Raw genomic sequence first — 23,615 nt, 5'->3', positions numbered from 1 at the left:
TGATAATGTTGCTAGAAGGAGTAAGGATTAGGACACATGAGGTGTAGAAATTGGGACATAGTATCTCAATTGAGCCATTTTTACAGCTCTTCTAACATAAAGCAAGTGAAAAGGTCAATTTGGGATAACTTACAAGCCACATAATTAGTTTTGAGTGTTAGCTTCATATTTTTCCCTTTTCTTTCATTTTGATATATAGAGATTCTAATTTAAATATAATTCACTTAACGGTCTTAAGAGTTATAATCTAAGACTTGACCAACTAAGTTAGATGGTACGACAGTTTTATTCATATATCCACATTTTGTCACGTATTATGTCCCATTTCTTTCTAATTGGAAGAAAGAAAGTCCCAAGAGAAGAGTGTGTTGACTCTACTCTCGAATATGGATCGAGAATCTTTCTAATAACTAGCCATTTCAAATATAGGATACACTTGGGAGGGATGTTAATTACGTTGTGGGCATTATATATCTATTTATTTCTGTTATTTATTCATCTTTCTCAATCCAGTATCCAAGCTGGTCTACTAATCGAAGATGATCAGAAGAATTCCACATGTAAGTTTTTCCCATGCTTAATAAGGATGTAGGACTAACACATATAGATCTTGTAGGTCACTTACCTATTTTCTATGTGTTAAAGTTAGATTGAACCCCATTGTATGTATATATGGTTAGACTCTCTTCCCATCAAAAACTTGTGTGTACAGGACCATTTTTTCAGAAAGCAACACTCTTTCCTTTGTAGTAGTATATTTTTTTATTGGTTGAAACTTGAAAATAGTAGTATTATACTTCATCCGGTTTTTATTAATTTACCCGTTTTTTTTGCACAAAGTTTAAGGAGAAACAATGTTGTGTGAGACAGAGAAAGAAAAGAAACTATTATTTTATGTTAAAGTTGAATGTATGTGTGATGGAAAGTTGATGGTTCATTTCAAAAATATAAACAATAGAAATGAGTAAACTAATAAGAGACATCTCAAAAAGGAATAGAGTAAACTAATAAAGACAGGAGGAAGTACATCTTTCGTGTGTAGTAGGGGCTATGTATAATCCGTACTAGACTGTCTTTAAGAAGCTTAATAGGATAGTTCATTTGATATATAAGCAAAAGAATTCATACGCGTGCATGTAGAGTTCCTTGTCATTGTTTAAGTAGCATAATTAAAGAGTATTTATGCTAGTTAGTGAGTTATTAAAGGAGGATTATATTCCTTACCTAGAAGCTGAAGCCTAAGCCTGAATTATATTCTTTTTACACAGTACACACTAGCTATCTAATATTCTCACTTTGCTGGTGCTTTTGTTCTTAATTTGGAGGACCACATCACCTTTGCTTAATATTGCTTCCCTTTGTTTCCCCATCATGAACTTGTTTAATTAAGCTGATGATTTATAGCCCTAGATTTCCAAAGTGTCCTTTCTTTGAAAAGTAAAAGGCTAAAGTCTAAAGGCTTAGTCAAGATAAATTTTATAAAATTTACACTCATTCTGACAGGGTTGACTCATCTTTTACTTGTATTTTAGGACATTTTTTTTATGAGGGCACTAGAATTTCTATAATTTATATTGTCCAACTTCATTGAATTACATGATCGATTTGCTTTTATAGAAGTTAAGACAAACCCTTGACCATTTATATTATAATCATGTATTAATAAAAAAAATTGATATTTTGAAAAAATGAATTAGATAAATTTAATAAGATCCCTTATCGATATGTTTCTTCTTATATACCGATGAATGTATGATCACTATTTGTTTGATATAAAGAAGTTAAATGGTATAATTAACCTAATAGGATGGAGGAACTACTAGCAAAGAAGTATATAAAATACAATTTTACAATTTGTATTATTAGACTTTGAAATTAGGTTGTACATAGACGGATACAGGTACGAGTTCGGATACGGGTACGAAAAACAGCAAGATTTTGAAATTTTAGGAGTGGGTACGTGTACTCAATCATGAAACCCACTCTGCGTACCCATACCTGAAACATATCGTATCGGGCACAGGTACGAGTACGTGACCTAGAAGAAAGACCCGCATGCTACATAGCTTTGAAGCACTACTTGCTTGAGAAATATATACTACTTTCTCGATTCTGAAATAAGTGAAATATTTAATTTCTCGAAAAGCTCTCATATAAATGAGAGAAGTGTTTGAATAAAGGTAGTACTAATTACTAAATTAAAGATCCATGATCTTGCAAGTAGCTAGCCATCAACCTCAGACTTAAAGTGTATAGAAGTATATGCCATTCTATATTATACTACTAATTTCGAGAATATATATCTCTGTCTCTTTATAAGGTAGCTTGTTTCCACCAAACAAACACCACTGAAGTCTGAATATTGAAAGAATGATATATATTCTGTCCAAAAGTGTCAAACTCCTAGTTATTACCCATAGTATAAGGTTTTAAGTTTTAACCAGTAGTAAGAAGGATGGTATTATGTATGTACATGTATATATTTAGCTTATAACTTTTTCTACCTTACCTTAAAGAATTATTTGCATAAGATAAGAAGCAGGAATGTACATGAAGTATATATTGTAGTGTCATTTTCTTGAGTGTGGTGGTGAACATTCAAAGTACTCAAAACTGTTTTCTTCTTTTTTATTCCTTTCTCATATTAATGATTTAGGTTGTGGATTCCTCAACATACTCATATAGTCATATGCATTTTCTTGGAACTTTTCTGTTCATAGATGAATGTAGTAATTATTTTTTTCAATGATGGAGATTCAAATATTACCTTTCTTTTTCCTTTGTGGAACATTTTATTTAGGCATGATTTTGAGTTTCTACCTTGATATCTCAAAATAAAAAGAACCCTATTGTTAACATGGAATTACTTTTTTTTTAAGTTAGAGGAATTTGTGATAATTTTTAATTCTATAATACTTCCTCCGTTCCATAATAAGTGAAACACTTACTATTTTAGAACGTTTCAAAATAAGTGAAACATACCTTAAATGGATAAAAGAAAGTGACAAAATGACAAGAGTGTCCATCACAAACTTGTGTGGTTTGCTTTTCTCTCTCCTCCTTTTGATAATAAAAAGGGTATTTTATGACTTTTTGGCTTTTGGAAGTGATGTTTATTAAATCTTGTGCCCAATCCCTATGTTTCACTTATTATAGAACGGAGGAAATACTTCTTATAATAGTACTAACAAATTGCTTCTTTTTTTTTCTTGAGGTGCACTAACATATTACTTTGTGTAGAATAGTACTCCCTCTGTTTTTTTTATTGTTCTCACTTAGAATCTTGACACTATTCATACTTAGAGAGAATCTTCTCAATTTTTTTCAATTTATAAGAAAAAATATAGTCATCTGGGATCTTGTTTGATTCGTCTCAATTAGTACATTATTAATATTCAATCGTTATACTTTTTACTAATATATGATGAAAGATATTTAAGTTCAAAAATGTGCATTGGAAGATGTGTAAATGGAAAGTGAGAAAGATAAAAAAAAAACAGAGGGAGTATATAGCATGTTGACTTAAAACAAATTGGGGGCCAGGCATGAGCTAATAATTAAGCAATTGGCCCTAAAAAGGGACAATTATGCTTAGTTTTAAGATATAATTGTATATTGTACAATTTAATCATATAAAGATTTTTTTTTAATAAAATTAAAGCACATAGACTAAAAGTAATAATGGACTTCAAAATTTTAAAGCCCTCCAATTGGAGAAGTCATGTGTTGCAAGGCAATAGCACAAGTCTTTCATGTAAGGTGTTTTCTTCACCTTAAAGAATCGCGTTTCAAGTCCATTTAAATCGAACTAAGGTTAATTAGGTTCAAATAATGTGTAAGTATAAGGTAAGTTTTGAGCTAATTTGACCTAATAAATTGAGCTCAAATAAATTTAGGTAAAGATCAAGAATGTATCCTTAGTCGACCTTGCTTCATCATATAAATTATTGTTAACTATCCAATATGAACAAAATAATTTTTAACTAATGAACATCAATAATAAACTTTTATTTTTGTTCTATGATAGAAATGGTCTCTTCTTTGGAAAATTTGAAATTTGACAGTAATCCTATCAAGAAAAGTATAAAAGAGAAATAGCATAAATAATTTCTCTTTAATTAGGTTGTCTTTATTAAATCATAAGTAATTTAACTTTATTTTTGCTTTATAATTATATTTTTTCAGCATGAGAACTTAGGTGTATTCTCTCCATCTGAAAAAACCTGAGCTGAACTTATTAGACCTGATTAACCCTTATTGTAACTTATCTTTTAATATTGTGTTAGACTTGATTTGATATATTGGAACCAAAACTTATTTTTTAAGGTGAAGAGAACACACCCTTAAAGCATACTTTCGTCGTTTTTCATTTAGTTGCACTGTTTTAAATTTCACATTGGGTTATACATAATTTTAATCATTAATATTATAATTATCTAATAGTAAAAATTCTAAATTTTGATAATATATTGAGGTGAATTCAACATTTTGAATACTATTTTATCTTGACATAAGTCATAAAAAAAATGGAGAAAATTACGAAGTGCAAAAAAGAAAATTGCTCCTGTAATAAACAAGGGAAGTATCAAGATAGTTTTTTTTTTTTATCCATGAAGTATTAAGATAGTTGAGATATTAATTAAGCGCAATGTCAGATCACCAACATTTTTGAATAATAGAAACGGTATCTGGAAATTTCTAAACATTATTATATACCATATTTTTAGAGTACCTTCGAGGTACATATTCTTTGAAAATAAATCATTTTATCTGGTTATTGTTGTTCAACAATAAATGTCTTTATCTAGCTACATGTAGAGCGATTATGTACATTTATAGCTAATTGATAAAGTCCTTATCTTAAATTTACTTCTTGAATTCAATTCGAACATTTTTAAAGTAATTGGTTATATAACAATAAGTGATAGTACTTCTTTCCCTTAAAGAATGATTTCCTAATTTTGTTTTCTTTGTACCAAAATAAATATAGCAATTTTGCTCTTAAATGTTTAAATTGTATATGAGCTAATATGTCAATTCAATTATTGGTATATCTAAAATTTACTCAATCTTACTCTTTTTTTTTTTTTTTTTTTTTTTTTTTTTACGGATACTCAATCTTACTCTTGATGGCTTGTTTGCTAGTCAATAATAATTAATAAGTAACAGTAATGAAGTTGTATGTAATTTTGTAAAAAAAAAAATGTCTTTTCTGAAACAAGCATGTGATGGTAAGGAACTCCACTCCTAATATGAGGTTTTTTCACAAATTTATTACCACTTAATATTACCTTTTAAGTGGCAATGCAAATTTATGAAGAAAAAGAAATATCTGCAAATGGAAATAATTAATTTAAATATTGGGTTATAACTTTATTACAAATTAACCTATAAGTTGATTACGGTTATTACCTATCAAACAAGTCGTGAGAATTCTTATATATGCACCATCATTTCAAGGTGCAATTTGCACTCTCAAGCCCACATTTCATAAGCGTTCAAGCTAATTTTTCTAAAAATAACTATCAAAAGAGACGATCTAATTTTAATATAAAAGTAGACCTAGTCACTAAATAAATTAAACTAGTCACCGAAAGAAATTAACCTAGTCACTATTGAGCTTATTCTCTTTTTAATATTGGACTTGCCATTACCTAATTTTAATTTAAAAATAGGCACTCTTACAACTTTACAAGACAAACTCATTTTTCTATTTGTTGTAAGAGATAAATAACAAAGTTATTGAGAATACAATTTTCCAACTAATGCTTTATATCCCTGGTTAACTTATACTCCTAAGTCCTAAATTTAAAACATTTTGCATTAGTTTAGAAATAAATATTACATATATCACTATCTCTATTTTGGTAGCACATAAGATTAAGTAATATAAGTATAATTTTATGAATAATTTATATCTTCTCTTTAGCTTATTGCTTCTTATCTGATCAATATTTATGGTGTTATTATGGATAATTAACGAATATTAAGAGCTAAGTTACAATATATTGAATGCATATATATTATTATAAACTAAATCTACTACACTAGTTTCTACTACACCATAGTGTCATTATTAATAATATTGATTAAACTTATTATGCTAGACATTTGTTAATTTGGTCCAAAACTCCTTAAATGGCACAAACTGCGATGTTATAACTCTAATAATAGGGCCATGCCCATAAATTAATATATCACTCGTCGTTTTAAGTCAAAAAAAATAATAATTAAATTGATAACAACGATTGTTCATCAATCGTCAAGTAGTATTAGAGATGCAACAATTCAATACATCTTTCAAGCTGCTAACCGGTAAAACATTTGAAAACCTACTAACATTATAAACCATCAAATGTTATAGTTCCCTCTATATTTCAATTCACTCTATCCCCAATTCCCTATCTATAAATATCAACATAGATTTATATGAGATTTAATTATGAAAAGCAATTCCTTAACTAAAACCATTGTTGTTGTGATTTCTTTCATATGATCTCTATTTTCTACCTTCTTCTCCATGAATATTACTTTATAAGTATTTGTTTTGTCTATATTCTACAAATAAATAAGATGGGCCCACCTACGGATGAATTTATCTTAAACAGTGGTTTAGGTAACAGTTGAGATTTTCTCATCATGTTTTTGGATCACAAAAAGGAGGAAAGGGTTATTCCCACTTGTCCCAGAGAATTATTTCTTGCCTCTTTGTCGTCCCAACCCCCTTTGACTGTTGCCACAAGTCCTTTACCTACAGAAACCAGATACACAGCAGTACTAGTACTACTGCAGCCAAATTTAATTAATTAGTACCACTGCAATAGTATTTATGCACCAACTTCATGCATATATACTGCTGAACAATACACATTATGAATTATGATTAGTCTTTTTGTTTATTTTAGGTTTAGCACAAAACTTTTAAAAACTTTATCAACTTAACTCATTAAAATTATCTTATTAGCTCAAATTCAAATCGCCAAGAAGGAAATATCATTGTTGATATATATATATAAGTGTCATTTATAGTACTTGTCATGTGGTTATCTACTGCCAGTAATCATAGTTTGTTTATATTTCTAATTGGTATTAAAATGTTCTTCTTGGTGTATGCCCAAAATTTGCTAAAAAGTACTGATTTCAATACATGGACAGGACCAAATTGTTATAGAGTATAGAAATAAGCGATTTGTTCTCTTTATTTAAACTTATCTAAACTGAATATATTACGCTAAATTAGCGAGGACCAGTCCTGATCACCCCTAACTCTAAATATACCTTGTCAGCCGTAAAACTTAATTAGATCGAGGTGAAGAGAACTTACCTAAAAGATTTTTTTTAGAATTGTCGGAGAATAGTGGGAGTAATATTGCTTAATAAGGCTACCAATTAGATGAGATGATTGTGAAGAAGGTATAAAGCACATACATATAATATAATTAGGGTTAGGGTTTTTGACTGTTGACTAAAACGTCAAAAAGCAAATGAAGTATATGTTTAGTCTTTTAGACATAGAATAAACTAGCATAGTTAGTTGATTATTCCATTTTTTTTTCCTTTTCCAAGCTACTCTGTGACAATAAATACTATACTATACTATACTATATGCTTGCTTATTAATAGCAATAACAAGGAGAAGTTGAAGAATATTTATAGAAGAATATGAAAAAACTAAAACAAACAAAAAAATTCTTACATTTATTTTAAGAAAAGTAAGTTGTACTGTTTGAGAAAGAAACAGTGGAACATTGATATATATGGCAGACTTCACTTAATTTCAGTAGTGTCCTTAGAAGTTGTCGATGATGAATCAGCAACAGTTGAAGAGTTTCATTCACATTCGCATTCGAATGTGTCTTTCTCTATGCAAAAAGAAAGAAAAAAACATACGAGGCATGAAATTGATCACTGATTTAATGGAAGGAACACACACATAGAAACAGAAGAGAACAAAGATAAAATTGAAAAAGCTTTCCCCCACTGGCCACTCTTTCTAGGTCCCTGAAAGTTGAAGGCATGTCACATCCATCAAATCATACTCTTCATTGTCTCGCCCCCCTCCTCGGCCCTCTTGTTTTCACTTTCTTGGGATTCATTAAAGATCACAATGGCTAATTAGATTATCCTTTGAAGCTCCGTTTCTCAAAATATGCACCATTTGCTTTTTCGTTAGATATCTTTGACTCGATTTTAAATTAATTGCGACAATTTTAAATTACATGAAAAATTAAGGTGGGGAATATTTTTGCTCATAAATATTGTGATCATGATAGTGTAATTAGTCACTAGCTTTTCATTTCGTGTAATGTACGAGTTAAAACTATTGTAATAATAATGTTATTTTAAAATAATACTTTATGTTATATATATCCATCAATCCATTATTGCATGGAATTTTATTAGTTCTAATATTTTCAAGATGATGATGAAAGCCATTTAGTTTATTTTATTACAATTTTAATATTATTGTTAATAGATCTTGTTTTAAAGTATCAACCTTCAAGCTAAATCTGATCATACAATATTTAAGGCAATTTGTCTTCCATTTCTTCCCTATCAAGTATTATATAAATCCACTTCAAATTTTTGTGTTCTTACTTTAATCTGCAATAAGAAAAATTGAAAAGAATAGTCTCAATTACGACCCCTCCGAAAAAAAACAATCTTAGTTTCAATTTAGTATCGAACAATTCCAATATTGAAGGATGTTTTACAAAAGTGGTAGGAAAAAAAGATAGCAAAAGCTACCCATGTAGATACATTAGTCTTAGTGGGCCGGTGGCTCCACCTCTTATCTCCTTCTATGACATGTTGTTATCGTTGCCATCCCAACATGCTGCTTACTTACTGATGCATGTAAACTTTTTTTCATATTTTTTTATGTATTTTTTTTTTCAATCTTCTTTCTCTTCATTCTCTCTTCTCCCCCTCCATCCGTCCCCTACCCCCTTCTATGCCATCATCCTACTTGTCCGCTTCCCTCTCCCGTGCACCAACAGTCAAACCCTCCCCATCCCTCCGAGACTCCTCGCCCCAAAAAAAACCCTGGAGATAACATCACTGTAAGACACAACATCGGAATTTAAAAAGTCTTACAAATACATTATAAGCATTAGAGAGAAAAACCAGTTTGATACAAGCAATAATCAATAAATTCAACAAGTGATTGTCTATATACTCTAATGAAACTCAATAGTAATCAAAGAACAAATAATTGAAGTAATTCACGACATTTATTGTATAGAAATTTGACATCCTCTAATGAAATAGGATTTTCTGGTGAATTAGAATAAGGGGGTGGATTTGGTGGTAAAGTGGAGAAAATTGTGGGTTAATGAGGAAATGAGGAGGGGAATAAGAGGAGGAAACTAGGTGTAGGTGTAACACCGAGTCGAGTCTATCATCAACAATGCGTATACATGGCCAACAACTGTCAATTGTTATTTCACTAGGAATATAATAGAAGAGGAGGTGAATTATATTTGTAGAAATAAACGTAACTTTTTGCGTAAATATAAAACTTAAACAAAGAAACAAGCTAAAGGAACACGAGTGATTTTTACGAGGAAAAAACTTCTTGGGCCCAACAAGAAGAAACAACGTCGACCAATAAAAATTTTAAACACAACACTTCCACTAATTAGGCTAAACAACTTAGTTACAACCTAATTCTACTCATGGGCCACACCTTGAGGTTCCTAAACTCAAGTTCCTGAACAACTGTTCCCTTAACATATGTTTCTCTCAACTTCACTTCAAATTTTATTACTTTAACTCGCTTCACTCAAAGTTTTCTCTCTTACAGAACTTCACTCAAAATTCCCTTACCCCAAAACCAAAATACAATGATCAATAAACTTAGTGGAATTATAGTAAGAAGGCAAATAACAAATGACTTTTATGAGAGAATGAAGGCACTAACACTTTATTTCGTTAAACTCACTAAATCACTTGGTTAAACAAATTGGAACCTAATTAGACATTAGTATTTATAGCAGTGGTTACTTAGAACATAGGATAAAAACATGAGTTAGTGGTAAAAATATTGTTCCATGATGTTTCTCAATAATATGACTTATTACCATTTTATTCAAAGATAGAACCGCGGGGATAGAGAATCACGTTCCTTTTTAACCCATGATCTCCATAATCTAATAAAATGTGGATTAGGATTAATATTGCTTTCTTTATTTAGCAACCACTTAAGTAGTAACCTAAATCTGATTTTAATTAACAAATATTATTAATCAATAAAATTGAATTAAATCCTTTTATAAAATATTGTCTTAAAAAATATTTTCACTAAAAACGAAAAAATTATCTAATAAAAAAAATCTTTCCCAAATAAGATTTTCCTTAAAATCATATTCTTACTAAATAAAAATGATTTCCTATAATCTAGGCATAAAACACTCAAGCGTCATATATTAATTGTCGTATTGTTTCAACCTACGTCTAGTTCCTTTCAACAATTAGTTACTTTAACTTGATATGACAATGTCAGTTCGTTTGTTCCTCTAAAAGAAACAAATGCTCATTCTCTTTTTAAATTGTCACAGATCCTTACCAATGCTTATTTGTTCCTTTACATTGGAACTAGAAACAAAAAATCTTGCTTTGGAATTCTTGTTCCAACGCTTCTCCAGGATTATTTCTTTGAGCATCTTCACTTAGTCTTCAAAATCTAAACTTGATTTCTTCTTCTGACTTAGTATTCTTTTTACTCTTGTCAATGATACCTTGCAAAAATCTATTCACTTAACAACTTGTTAGTTCATTATTTAGTTTGTATCTTGTTCCTTTGTCATCATCAAAACTAGGGTTCAACACTTAATAATAACCAACACAAGTTCTTCCGACGCATTTTATCATCACTTATGCGCATGCTGAAAAACTTCATAGGAGGTCACCCTTTTACTCCTAGCCAAGCCTACTTAATTGTGGAGTAACATAGGAAATGAGATCCATAAAAGAAAGACAGGTCTTGTTGGAATAAGTAACCTGCAAAATCTCTTTTGAAGCAATCATGAAGGATATTAAAGTTGGTGGTAGTGACGGGTGAATTTCGATAGAAAAAGTGAAGAGAGTATAGGGGGAGCGAAGAGAAGGGAGGTGAAGAGAGAGGAGATAAAAAGAGAAAGACATGAGAGGTTGATGCCATTAATGGAGAGGACCATAACACCCTCTTTCTTTCTAGTTTTTGGTAGTTGTGGAGTTTAATTAGGGGGTGTTTTGGGGGGTGGCAGGGGAGGGAAGGTCGAGGTGGCAGGAGATGGGGTTGTAGGGTAGTATGGGAGGAGGATAAGTGGCAGGGGAAAGAAGAAGGGTGGCAGAGGATCGAGCAGGGGAAGAAGGAAGAGAAAGAGGAGGAAGCAGATAGGAAAAAACAGTAAAAATAAAAGGATAAAAGAAACATCTTTTTTAACCTCTTTGATCATGTAGGGTCTTATTTGATTCGTCTCAATGAGTACTTTATTAATAATTAATCATTATAATTTTTACTAAGACACAATGAAAGATATATAATAAGGTCAAAGACGTGCATTGGCAAACGTGAAAGTCAAAATAGAAAGAACAAAAAGAAACAGAGGGCGTATTAAATTGATGTTAGGACTGTTTTTGTCATAGGTCATAGTTGGACTGTTCTTTTCAATTTTTTCTATGCAATAATAGTTGAAACTTTATGCATAGAAATATATGTTACTGCCTTTGCTTTTTTAAAGTTGTATACATAATATAATTTGATTGCATTCTTGCTAATGCAAAATTGAATATATTACATCCTCCATTTCTTAAAATCATTATATTTATTGTAGCAACATATTTTAAGGCGAGGAGGAGAGAGCGTGAAAGTGTGTCCTTTTGTTTATTTAACTAGGAGAAAGAATTAGGTTGTGAAAGAGTGTTGAATTATATATGAGTCCAACAAGTGGAGTAAGATAGTGCGCAAAGGGGGCCGGGGAAAACCTTTATTAAATAAAGTATAGTCAGAATAAGAAGATCTTTTGAAAACGAATTTAAACATAAAGTAGTAAGATCTCTTGGAATTTGGAAACGAACTTAAATCGAAAGTAGGAAGATCTTTTAGAAACAAACTTAAATAATAGAAAGTATGAAGAAAAAATAAAGACTAGCTAATTAACAAATTATAGCTTTGACATCTTCAAAACCATATCATGCACAATATTTAGTTTATAACTAGTTATTAGGCCCGTGCTATGCCCCGAGTAAGAAAAAATTTCATTTATTAATATAATACTTTATAATAATAATACTAAACACAACTTAACCCTAGTGGTTAAAACTTTAGTATATGTACTTGAGGTCTCGAGATTAAACCCTATACTATGCAATTTCTTAATTTTTTTATTGTACATAGATTACATGAACTAAAACTTCCTAGGGAGAGCGTCACGTGGCACATTTTCTTGTTTTCGCATGCCTTTTAATATATTTGTATAGATGCAACTCATTATGTAATGCTTTCGAATTGACAAACATTAAGGTTGATTCCATGGTTAATTAATATATTCATAATCAAATTTAGGACACACCCTTGTCAGTAAGTGTGATAAACTCTTCTTTTACACATCCTTTGCTTAATTACCTTCATGATTTAAACTGTTTTATCTTTTCGATTGGTTAGAGTTGAACAAATCTTTTTAAAAAATGGAAGAAAAATAAAGACTAACTAACCAATTTTATTAATCTTTGTAGGCATTTTCATAGAGAAGAATATTGTTAAAGTTGATGAAATTTGACTATTAAAAAACAAATGGTGTCCACTATCTTGAAATGGAAGGAGTGAAGCCAAATAAGATAGTAAAAATCATCTCGCGTTCTAAGAGAATATAAATTAGAGATATACTCTTATGAAAGTTTTTGGGCAATAACTACACATCTTTCATCAATTCTGTAATGTAAGTGAACTAAATTGAAATTATGAAATGAAAGTAGTTGAACTGAATTGAAATGTGTTGAACTAAATTGAAATTGTGCGTAAAAAAAACGGACCTAAAAAGTGGGATAAGACTACTCAAGATCAATTGTTAGCTAGAATGTTCTTGTTCCTGAATAGAAGAAGTACTAAGTCTAGATTACAGAAGCAAGTTCAAGCAGCTGTGATTACAACAATTGTCTACTATGTATGGTGGGTACGAAATGAGGTATTATGGAACATAGTGGTGTAGAGACCTGAGAAAGTATATAAAATGATTAAATGATTCGGGAGTGTATAGTCATAAGAGTTTCCAGTATTTTTCCTAGGAAGATATATAGTAAAGATATTATTTGGTGGGAAAATGTAAAGCAAAAATCTGTATAGAGTGTATAGCTTATAGCTAAATAGTTGTGAATAGCCTAAAATGGAGAAGTCTAACCTAGTTGGTTTGCTCCGCTCGGTTAGTTTTTAAATGTATTGATGTTTTGATTGTTATACTAATTTTACTTAACAAAAAAAAAAAGTATTTGGGAGTTACTATTGTACACGTTGATGGTAGCTCGCTTGTTCTACAGGAGTAATATCTTAGTGCCAATAATGTAAATTCATGATCAGAAAAGTAGGTCCAATTAGAATAACAATAAATAAATAATACTCCTACTAAGGTATGGCGTTCTGAAAAATCAGATAATTTCCTATTTACAAAATCCACCAATCTTTCTTGCCTCTCTCTCTTTCTTCAGTGGAAGATCGAAGACGTGTAATAGAAGCAAAGAGAAGAAAAAAAGGAAAATTGGCAGAGAAAAAGGACAGATTTATCAACCCCACCAACATGTATTGTTTTTCTCCCATTTTTAGTTTTATTGGTGTTTTGGACTTTTGAGGCTGGAATTTTTGGACAAATAATTTGATGTGTGTAATAGGGATGAGAAGAGAAAACTGAAAAATGTAAACATGCATTATGCATAAGAGATCTTCCTGCCATTTAATGATTTAATGGAAATATGGGATTTTGTGATTGTGAGATTATTGGAGATACATGCACTACCTCACAGGAATTCAATGGTTCATATATAGTGTTAACATTTATTTAAAACTAACGTACATATATTATGTTCGGTCGGTTTCACCATCTTAAATAGTACACAACGATTTTGTTTGGCAATTGGTTATTGTTGACGGCTAAGCGTTAGTTGGTTCGCTTGACTTGTATTAGCTTGTTGGTATTATTGATTCTTTGATTTGGTTACTCTAAGAGCAATGAATCATCTACTCTCCAAAGAATTAGGTAAATTAATTAAAGATGGAGGGAGTAATTAGCTAATAAATTTGAAAGAGCAAGACTAAATTTGAATATTGTGTTCAGTTAGGTAAAATTTTAGCCCACGAAATTTTTTCTATCCAAAAATTATACCATAATAGTGCATAAATTTTGCACTCTATAAGTCAATATTCAAGCTAAGCCAAAATTTTCTAATAAAATTGACATGTACAATCCCGTCTACTTGAACCTATCTCCTCAAAATTATCTCAACTTTGTATTATTATAGAACCATAATCCCAACTTTAGGAAATGCCTTATTATCCAAATAATCCAAATTATTATTAAATTTTTAATATATTTTAAACCTAAAATGAATTAGTATAGGCAATAAAATTAATAGTTTGGATTATCTCAAGAAGGCCTCCCCTATAGATTAGGATTATTCTGAAATAATTTTAAATTTGAATTATTTTAAGAAGATAGGTGAAAGTTGGGATTAACATATTATTTTTTTCTATAAATTTTATAAATTAATAAATTCTAATATGATCTCTTCAAATAATTTCTCAAATTACTATAAACTTATTTAGAGCATCGTTATTTAACTAAGAATATGTATTTTGCACAACACGTAAAATGAGCATACATATATCTCTATTACATAAGGGAAGGGGGGAGTAACAGCGTCCTCTTTTGAACTGATTTTTTTACCCCCCTTGCCTTTCTAAATTACAAAAGGAATCTCAATACCAAAATTGGGGGTCAAACAAAGCCATCGGAAATTAATTTCAACAATCACTCAGAAATCACTTATATGAGAAACTTTACAAATCACTCATAGAATTGAGAAAATCACGTTGTAAAAATCACGCAAATCACTCAAATGATCAGAAACTTTACAAAAATAAAATTAACTTACAAACTAAAACTAATTATTAGAACGTCAATACATACAAAAACATTCACAAAATTCACTTACAAATCATTGTTCTCAATAACCATTCACAATTACATACTCACAAAAACTACCTATAAACAAAATCTGAGAAAAACATAAGATTTTGACAATGATATCACGCTTCATCCATCGGCGATTTGCGAACTTTCAAACAGGTACATAATTCTTTTAATCTTCAAAGTTATTTCACATTAGTCGACTGTTATGTAGTTGAAAAAATGGAGAAAATAGGAATTAGTTGAAAAGGGCTTTTATATAATTAGACTTAAATTTGATTCATTTTCATATAAAATCTGAAAACAAGATGTGATGAAATTTGATTCATTTATGACATCATGAAAAAGTTACAAATTTAGTTCTTTTTTTAAAATTCCAATATAAATTTTTGCCAAAACTTTTGCAAAATATCCATTTTCAGAAATAAATTTTGAAAAACAAAACAATATCAAACCTTTTTGCGAACAACTTTTGCAAAAATCCATTTTCAGAAAAAAAAAAAATTTACATTAATTTGCGAAATCAATTGTGTATGAAAAATTTAAAATTCTTTCACCTATAATTGAAACTCAAAGTGTTAAAATTTAAAAAGGAGAAAAATAAAAAAATGACCATTTCATGCGAAACCAAATTGTGTATGAAAAACTTAAAATTTTATTTTAAATCGAATTGAAACTCAAAGTGTTAAAATTTAGAAAAGGAAAAAATTAAAATGACCATTTCATGCAAAATCAGATTGTGTATGAAAAATTTAAAATTTCATTTCAAATATAATTGGAACTCAAAGTGTGAACATTTAGAAAAGGAGAAAAATATAAATGATGAAAAATTTTAAATATCAATTTGTGAAATCAGAATTTAGAAGTTAGACAGGGAAAAATAACTGAAATTGTCTTATACTTTTCGGTTATAATTTTGGGATCATAGAAAAATCACTGAAATCCATATCAAAAACTATTATAAATTACAAAAATGAATAAAACCAAAAAAAGAAACATGACGATGTTTAGTAAAGAACATCATACTGATTATAAAATAACATGCGCATATTATAAGACTTGAGAAACAAAAAACTATTCAAAATCACAAAAATGAATAACAACATAAAAAGAACATGAAAAAATCTTATTCACAAAATGGAGGTGAACTTAAATACTAACTTGCATTTTCAATTTGTTACTACTTGGTATTAGGCCAAAAAATATCATCGTACACATCACACGCACAAAAGGCTAGTCATCTATTGGTTAAGGCCTAAGCCAAAAAGTCTAACTCTCTTCCTCTTTCCTCTTTTCTCTTTTCTCTTTTTGATTAATTAACTTCACTGGTTTAGAACATTCCCCTTCATTTCCCCAAAAAGTATACCTACGATGTGTTTGAGTCTACGTTCACTGTGGAATGATCATAACTTCATCATGCATACAAAAAAAACCAAAATATATAATATATCAAATATATAAATATAATAGAAATTTGATATAATTAATTGTCTTACCTAAAATAGGATCCCCCTATATATAATATAACGAACGCCTTTTATCGAGATCAGAAGACCTAGATGTAATTTAGGAAAGATTCTTTAGGAGGATGGCACATAGTCCCTACATAATATGCTATATGCACACAATAATTCAATTAATTAATTAACTTATAATGTACATAACCAATAATAGTGCTTTGAAGCACGCTAAGTGTCTGTGGGCGTAAAAAGGTTTTATGTGTCTAACAACCTCGACTAAACTACTTTCAAAGTTGTGATCTATCTTGATGAGTGGTTGATTAATGATCAAGGCACTCTTTTTTTAGCAGATTGTCAATGATGATGACCATTATATCATATGGTAGAGATAAAGCCACTAGCATGTAGCATCGTAAAAGCATAGCTACATACCCTTTCGTGCATGAACAATCATAATATACTCCATGCCGAATGTGATATCAAATTATATGAATTGATTATATAGATGACTAATATATACTTATATAAAATAACAATATCACCGTTTTACCTATTATATATGATAAAGTTAATACAAATATGTGCTTACAAAGGGTCCAATGAAGTTTTGATCAGTCAAAATTCGATTAACTTAAAATATAATGTATTATTTATTAATTTTATCTAGGTATTTGAGTAGTATGATATCTAAAACGATTGTAAAACATTAATTTGGAATATTAATAGGAATTATTACATAATTAAAACATATGACCTTATTTTTGCCATGAATATTTTTTTATGTATATTGAATTGGAGATTTGTTCGATCACAATTTGTGAATTTATGTGATGCATTGTTCTATATAGAAAACACAAGAAAATAACTATTTTTGATGTAGCTCAACTCCGATGACACCTTAAATTTGAAATATTCTTAGAATGATAGACAACTTAGATCAAAGCGGAAAAGTATAATACTCTCATATAAAAGGAGATAACCGTCAAATGAAAATTTATCATATGAAAACCTGAGTTGTTAATAAGTTGTTCCTTTGCAATGACATAACCTAGATTTATTTCCTTATCAAAGATATAAATATAACCCTAATTTAGCCACATTAGAAGAGTATCAACAATTTATTGATGATGTGATCTCGTGGACCCCTGCCCTAAGTTTCCTCTCTCTAAAGTTTCCACCCAAACCCTAAAACACAAACAACCCTAGCCCCCTACCTCCAGGCTCGTCGGTGGCTGCTAACTCAGCCTAGTCATCGGCGAGCCTCCCCCGTCGCCGTTTAGGTTATAGGCTTAGTTTTTAGGGGCATGTAGTCCCCATTCCCCTCCCTCGCGCTCTCCCCCACCCTATTCTAGTCGTTCTCCTACCCCCTCCCAGCCCCCATCCCTTGTTCGGTGGATTTTGGCTCACCTGAGACTAAGTCTCAGGTTGTCGTCGCCGACGTGTCGTTCCCCTGCCCATTTCCTCATCCTATGCCCTGTTCAGTGGTTATTTGGTTCTCTTGAGACTGACGCTCGGTTCACCGCCGCCAACGTGTTGGTCTTCCCCTCCCCACTGTCTGGTTTCAGTAGCTCCAAGGATTAGTTTGCTTTACATCCCCTGTTTAGGTCTAGTTGGTTTGTGATTTAGGTTTGTTAGGTTAGTGTGGTCCTTGCTCGTTTGCGCGTTAGTCAGTCTTCCCCCCTCCACGTCGTTATATGTTTGTTTTGGCATCTATGATCCCCGTTTCTGTCTTCGTCCTCATGTCTGGTCGGCACAACCCCCTGTTCAATGTTTTGGTTGTTTTGGGCTTCCCCTTTGCCTCCCCTATTTTTGTATCGGGCTCCCTTTTCCCCTTCCCCTAGTTAGTGTCTAGCTTCCTCTTCCTCTTCCCCTTCCCCTTGTTAGTGATGGGCTTCCCTTCCCCTTCCCCCCCTCCCGGTTGTTGGGCTCTCCAACTAGTTATGTTCGGTTTTTTTTCTTACAAAGCGTGTTAAATCTCCGATTAATAGGAGTGCGTTGTTGTTTTCGAGTTGGTAATATAAAGTTGTTCTCCGTGGTTGGTTGTGGCCATCGACAAGTGTATGTCAATTGGGTCAGGATTGGTGGTTCGAGTTTGTAATATTAGAATATGTCGGTTTTGGGGAATGTGTTGAGTGACATGGTGACTCATGAAGTTCACGAGCATGGACGAGGCGATGATAGGTATTCATGGTTGGGACGTATGTTTTTCCGATTTTGCAAACCGGAGGTGTATTCTCTAACTCAAATTATTTGGCTCTCTTTTTAGCTTGGCATTGATCTTAATGGTCCTTGCCTTGATAACTTCAAATCTTAAGGCCGCACCCCAGTTGCGTCTGGGGATTTTCAACACACCCAGTCATCAGCGTTTCTACTTTCTCCTACCTTTGGAGAAACCTGAAATACTCTCGAGCGAGAGTAATGAGTCACAATGGAACGTGACTCTTCAAGAGATCATGAGCCCAATATCCCAATCGATGGTAGATTGTTTTGATTGCTTATGTGGCGAGACGCAACGCTCACCGGTGGTTGTTCGTTGTCCGGATCGTAAATGTCATCCGCTTCTTCTACCACTTCCATCAACATTCCGAGGTTCGAATCCATCATCACAAGCACTGACCAGTGACGCCCCCTTCCTAAGCTTTTTTTATTAGTTTTAATTATTTTGGTTGTAGATGGAATGTACGAGCTCATAAAAGCTCATTTAGGTTTGTTTGTTGGTTTAAGCTTTGTTGTATTAGCATTAGGTTGTACTTTCCGTTTTATATTTTTGTACGATTTCCCCGTGTCAAGAAAATACATATACTACCTCCGTTTTTTATTATGTGCAACGATTTGACATAAAGTAGAAAGGGAAAATGTTAATCGTTGCAAATAATAGAAAACAGAAGTAATATAATTGATGATAATTTGTAAGGAGGCAACTAGGCAAGGACTCTGAAGGAAAATAGTTCGAATGTTGGATATTAGTAAAAAGCCAAGGTGATTGTTCATAACAAAATATGAGTAAATCTTTATAAGATTTGAAGTGAGTTTATGATCTCACTTTTGATATCTATTTTATACAAAATTTATGTATGTGGAAAAAGATTGAGATAAATAGATAACTTTACAGAATCCATATAATTCCACTTTCAATGATAAATTTGACCCACTAATAATTAAAGTTTAGTCTCTATTTTCCCACTAATAATTAACCTATTAAGTAGTTGTAGCCGCCTTGGAGATATCCATTGATATGGAGAATATATATGATCAAGATCCTTCAACATTACGATATATACTCATATATTATACAATAATGTTTAATCATATAGTAGTATATGGTTGTACCGTATGCTTTATCTCCTCTGACTCTTTTAGATCCCCGCAGAAAGGCGAAGCCGCTAAGGGCAATTTTTTTGGCCGAATATGCATGAATTTTCTTACAAAGTTGTACTAGAAGATCTTTGAGTCAACTCATGGATATTATAATATTACTGATATTATCATTTAATCAACAATATCACTAACGTAATATTGGTAATCTTATAGTATACTAACTATATCTCAAAAGTCAAAACAATCTTCTTTTCAACTTTATTCTTCCATTTGATCCTTTGATAGATTTTCTAGAAGAATATGATTGAAAATTGTAACTAAAAACCCCCCATATATCTTGATTTGTTTTATTTTTCGCGTAAAAAATAGATCACACTCGTAAGTCATACTCTACTATGAAAAACCTTTAAGACCAAACGAACTTTTCTAGCAAGATACATGAATTGTATACGGTATGAAGCAATATCTAATGCATTCTCTTACTATGTAGTTTGTAATGTCATCTCTAAATGTCAATAACTTGTTGTATGTCGCTTAAATGATCAAATTAATAACATTTGTTTTGCATTTTTTTTTATAATAAAGTGTTAATTTTTAAACCAACATAGTTATGGTATTTTCACTCCGTCTTTATCCTTATTGCATTGCTAAAGACTTAGGAAATACGAGTAAAATTTATTATCATCATTGCAATTTATTGGCAAGTATAACCAAGTAAGGCTTGACTTAGTGGTAAAGATTTGGTCTCATGACTTCAAGGTCATGGGATCCAAAGTTGTACCTGTGCGAGGTGTCAGTTCAATAGGGTTCCTTCATCTTGCCAACTTTTTTATAAAAAAAAAAAAAAATTATTGGCAAATATACTTGCCACATCTAACAAAATTGGTAAACAATGATTTTAATGGTTGTATGATGTAGGTTTTCTCATAGTGTATACTTTATCACATAAATTCTTTAACAAGCCTGTCATTCGTCTAAGTTAATTTGATTGACAATTCACCAGTATGAGAAAAAATATTGACAAACATAGTTAATTGGTTTGATAGATGAAAGAGCAGATCTAAGGAAAAAGGAAAAAAAAAGTTTATCAAGTGGATCGGGCCCAATATTATCCCATTTCCAATATAAGATAGTGAAAACCTATTGGGCCATGAGATGTAGAAATTAACTGGATACAGGATTAGCAAAATGGCCTTTCAGAGGAATGAAAGATGGACCATAATTTGAATTGTTCAGCCCAAACTACTGTTAGAAATTTGAGTGGAAGAATGTGGTGGATATTATATTTGGAGTCTTGGTTTGTATTTAGTTGTGGAGTAAGGTGTAGAATATTGAGAGGAGTAGTAGTATATATGGGGAAATCTTTCTTCTTATTTCTTGCAAATGCCATGATATACAAGCCTATTTATAGATCTTGATGTAGCTAACCTAGAGTGTTCTAATCTAGATGCTTCATTTACATTATTTTTTAATTTGTCTCTAGATTTTTCTACATCAACTACATCAAATAAGCTTTCTAGAAAATATGTTACAACTTACTAGATTTTTATTTGTACAACTTTCTAGTAACTTCACATTTTCCCTTAGATTTTTAGAATATTCTAATAACTACCAATCGAACCAGGCGCCAAGCTGCCATACATTGTAGTGAATTAGTGACGATTAATACATACTACCTCCTTCCTATGAAATACTTCCTATTTCTATTTTTTGCACTATTGATGGGTAAAGAAAATCTTCGAAAAAATTGCAATATGCTTCCTCTGTTCCAAATTAAATGCAACAAATGCATTAATATGCATCTGGGGCATTATAAAGATTACATTTTATGAAAGTATGTCACGAGACGAATCTAATAAGATCCCACCTGACTATGTTTTTCATAAATCATAAATCTTAGTCAAAGTGAAATGTGTATATAATGTTAAAGTACATTTAATTTGAAACGGGAAAAGTATAAGAAAAAGAAAAACATAGTTATATGAAGCATTGTTAATTCATTTCATTGAGTACATTACAAAATCAAACTTTTATAATTTTTGCTAATATGTAATTAATAAAGATACTAATAATACAAAATGTGAATTGACAAACATGGAAACGAAAAATGAGAAGTCTAGTTGGAAACGAAGGAAGTAATCACTTAAATGGACCTATTTTGTGACTTCATAGTAGTAGTATTATTTAAAGTTTGAATAGTTGGTGCTTTTCAGGAGCATAGTGCTCTTAAATATGTGATGAAAATGGCGGAGTTTCATCACCTTAACATGGACATATATATAATGAATAATAACATTGCAAAAAGAAAAACACAACATAACTAATAATCTTAACATTATCGCCTACTAAATCGGTGATGAACATAAAATTTACTTCTCAATTCAGCAAATATAGTCATGTACTATTACTACATATCCTACCGTGAGACCTAAAATTCACCACCCAAACATAATTCTACTTTATTTATTTCACAATAAACTTTACAATTATAAAAATGAAGGTTTAAGGATAACCTAATGTTTTATGCAATATTTGAAGTTAGTTTTCTCCCCATCACATGAGACCATTTTTTACTTCTATTTTCGTTTTCGTTTTTGCTTTTATATTTTAGTGTTTATTCAACTCTAAATTTGAAGCTCAATTGCAAAACGCAAAGCTTCTAGACTTACACTCTGTTCTTTCGTGTTAATCTAAAACTAAATCGAAAGAAATAAAATTGAATTAAGCTGAGTTGAGCTGAACTGAACCTTATTATAAAACTATAAGAAGAAATTATTGAAACTGTTGGAACCCAAGGGAACACTCAAGAAGGGGGGGGGGGGTTGAATTGAGTGGTGAAATCTAATCGTTTTTCGCAAAAATCCTTTTGTGACTCAGTCTGAGTCGAACACTCGTAAATCGCTGATTTGAGTTTTTGCGAATAATAAACTTAAAGATATTAGATTTGACACAAGATATAACGTGGTTCAATCTCACCTCTGAGATCTACGTCCACAAGAAACAAAAACTCTTTTATTTCTTTGAATCCTAAAATATCAAACTCTTGATACAATACGATTCCTCTCACTACTACCCCTAGTAATGACTCCCAACACTTAACTCTAAGTGTTGACACTCTCTATAATGTAAAAGTTACAAGAAAAGAACGATCCTCAAAGATGTGCTTCTTACTCAAGCAAATAGAGGACAATTACAATTATGAAATAGTAACTTAAACCTAACTCGCTCAGTGCTATGCTCAGTGCCGGACGAAATAGTTTTCAGCTTTTAATAGACTCGATTTTTCTCTCTGAAAACGTGAGATTTAAAAGTGAATTCTGATTCCCTTTTATAAGACTTGTTTAGGACGAAAATCACTCAAAAATATCTTTATCTTTTAATCCTTGATTTAAGGGATAAAACTTTATCTTTTCCTATCTTTATCTTTTAAACAAAAAAATTTATATCTAAAAAGTATTTTTCCAAGTCCTTTTAGAAAATCTGAAAACATGTTTTAATAAAATTCTATTTTATAAAAATCTTTTTGTTTAAAACACGGTTTTATCAAAAACGATTTTTATCAAAATCTTTTTCAAAAACTCGTTTTATTAAAATCTAATTTTTATTAAAATCTTTTCCAAAACTCATTTTTATCAAAAACTGATTTTTATTAAAATCTTTTCAAAAACTTGTTTTTATC

The sequence above is a fragment of the Beta vulgaris genome, chromosome 5 (assembly GCF_026745355.1).
Source record: "Beta vulgaris subsp. vulgaris cultivar EL10 chromosome 5, EL10.2, whole genome shotgun sequence".
NCBI lineage: Eukaryota > Viridiplantae > Streptophyta > Magnoliopsida > Caryophyllales > Amaranthaceae > Beta > Beta vulgaris.
Note: the sequence above shows the minus strand (reverse complement) of the source record.